Source organism: Cynara cardunculus, unplaced genomic scaffold (genome assembly GCF_001531365.2).
Source record: "Cynara cardunculus var. scolymus isolate 2C unplaced genomic scaffold, CcrdV1 Un_Scaffold_4214, whole genome shotgun sequence".
In the NCBI taxonomy this organism is placed as follows: domain Eukaryota; kingdom Viridiplantae; phylum Streptophyta; class Magnoliopsida; order Asterales; family Asteraceae; genus Cynara; species Cynara cardunculus.
Window position 1 is genome coordinate 1 of NW_020201792.1, and position 3,098 is coordinate 3,098.

The window sequence follows — 3,098 nt, forward strand, 5'->3', positions numbered from 1 at the left end:
TGTGAGAGACAACAGAGGTTCTGTCAATCTTGACTTGTACGAATGATCATCTTCTGTTGTTGGTCCTCTGTGGAATGAACCCTTCTGTCAACACTCGCAGTAATACTTTTTCATACTTTTACATTAAATGAAATATGAGAGCTAACACTAGTTCTAGTGGGAGATGACATGATTTACTAAAAACCAATTGGTACGGAGACATTCCCAAAGGGGTTTTAAAGGCGGTTCGGTATGCCCACAATGCATCATCCAACTTGAGTGACCAATCCTTACGATTAGGTTTTACGAATTTCTCTAAAATATTTTTAATTTCACAGTTAGAGAGTTCGGCAGGACCATTCGTTTGTGGATGGTAAGTCGTAGGAACTCGATGTTGGATGTTGTATTTGCTAAGAACGGTAGCTAACATTTGATTTATAAAATGCGTGTCTTCGTCACTTATTAAGGCTCGAGGAGTTCTGAAACGGACAAAAATATTTTTATACAAAAAGTAAATTACCATTTTAGCATCATTCTTTGGGCACGCCCTAGCCTCTACCCACTTTGAAACGTAATCAACCGCAACCAAGATATATTGATTATTAAAACACATAGGAAACTGTCCCATGAAGTCAATGCCCTAAACGTCAAAAAGTTCAACTTCAAGAATATTATTTAGAGGCATTTCATTTCGTTGGGACATGTTTCCCATTCTTTGACATTGATCACATCTCTACAAAATCAAATGTGTCCTTGAACAATGTTGGCCAAAAAAATCCACTTTGCAAAAATTTTGCGGCCGTACATTGTCCACCAAAATGGCCACCACACGGTGATGTATAACAATCTATTAACAAAGAGGGAATTTCAAAATTTGGAACGCATTTTCGCAAAACTTGATATGCTCCAATTTTGTAAAGAAATGGATCGTCCCATAAATAATGCTTACAATCATGAAGAAATTTTTTAAAGTGCTGTCCTTGAAGATGATACGGCTTAAGACCACATGCAAGGTAATTGGCGATATCAGCATACCATGGAATTTCATTTTGAAAATTGTGTTGAATTGCCAAAATGTACTCATCAGGAAAAATTTCTTTTATCACATTATTTCCCCCGCTTGAAACTTTGCCTTCAATCATTGACAAGTGATCAGCTACTTGATTGTCACATCCCTTGCAATCAACTATCTCTAAATCGAATTCTTGTAAAAGAAAAACCCATTTAATAAGCCTCGGTTTAGCATCAGCTTTATTAAAGAGATATTTGATGGCAGAGTGATCCGTATGCACGGTGACTTTAGTGTCAATTAAGTAGAATCGAAAGCAAATACTACTGCAAGTAAATCTTTTTCTGTGGTGGTATAATTTAATTGGGCTTTCACCAAAGTTTTACTTGCATAGTAGATGGGGTGGAAAATCTTGTTTCGTTTTTGTCCGAAAATGGCACTAGGATTCGTGGTAAAATCCCAGTATGATGTATTTTAGTACAATTTTTGGCTGGTTTAGGCATTTGCTCGTATAATCTCACTAAGGAGGGGCCATTTTCAAGAGGCTCGTGGATTGACGTGAGGGGGCAGGGATATACAAAACATTTTTGTAAAGATGCATTTTTTTCAGTCAGTATAGCCTCTTTCAGATCTCTACTTTATGGGAGTTGGAACTGCTAATTAGCATGAATGTGCTAACTATGAATATGCTCCCTGAAGAGGAAGACCAACTTTATATCACCCTTCAATTCGAATTAGCAAAAGCAATGTCTTCTTTACGGCCCAGTCACTTGCGTCACACATAACCTCAAAAGGCATGGTCCAATATGGGGCAATAACAATAGGTGCCGAGACAAGAGCAGTTTAATAGTTTCGAAAGCTTTTTTACATTGGGAGATAAATTCAAAACTTTGATTAACATGCAGTAAATTACATAAGGTAAAAACTCGCATGTCCCAAAAAACTTCGAATGCCTTTGACCAAAGATGGTTCGGGCAATTGCAATATAACCTCGATTTTTGTTTTATCAACTTCCAAACCATTTTTAAAAACCATGTGACCCAAAACAATTCTTTCTTATACCATAAATTGACATTTCTCCCAATTCAAACATTTTTTCAAACTTTTCTTTAAATTGGCAAGACAATTTTCAAAAGATGTACCGATAACTGAAAAGTCATCCATAAATACTTCCATGGTATCTTCAATCATGTCCGAAAAATTTGACATCATGCAACTTTGCAAAGTAGATGGTGCGTTGCAAACACCAAATGGCATATGCCGAAAAGCAAAATTTCCGAAGGGACAAGTGAAAGTAGTTTTCTCTTGATCCTCGGGTGCAATGTGAATTTGGTTGTAACCCGAATATCTGTCCAAAAAGCAATAAAATTCTTTTTCGGCCAATCTATCTAGCATTTGATCAATGTAGGGCAAAGGAAAATGGTCCTTCTTAGTTGCTAAATTTAATTGCCTATAATCCATGCAAATCTGCCATCCGGTGACGATCCTAGTAGGGATTAGCTCATTTTTGTCATTGGTGATAACTGTGGTTCCACCTTTCTTTGGTATATATGGTATCGGACTCACCCAACCACTACTAGAAATGGGGTATATAATACCTGCATCTAACCACTTCAAAATTTCTTTCTTGACGACCTCTTTCATGATGGGATTTAATCTTCTTTGTGGTTGCACCTTTCCAACACCATTTTCTTCCAAAATTATCTTATGTTGGCCAAGAGATGGACTAATGCCACTAATGTCGGCAATGATCCAACCTATGGCTCTTTTGTGAGCTTTCAATACCTCTATCAACCTTAATTTTTGTTCATTACGTAATTTCGAAGAAATAATTACAGGTAATTTTTCCTCCTCCATAAGATAAACATATTGTTGATCCTCTCTCTCAGTGATTTGATGATAATCCCTTTTATCTATCGATGTAATTTTGTTTTTGTATTTTTAGTTCCAGCGATCAGACACTAAGTATGTTCAGTAATCGCTGAACAACTTGCTTTGTAAATCTCAGAGACACAATACTTCAAGAAGAMMACACTCACAYCAAAGAACCTTCAGCGAATGTCGAAGACTGAAACTGAAGATTAGAGACTGGCGAGTACGTGATCTGAAG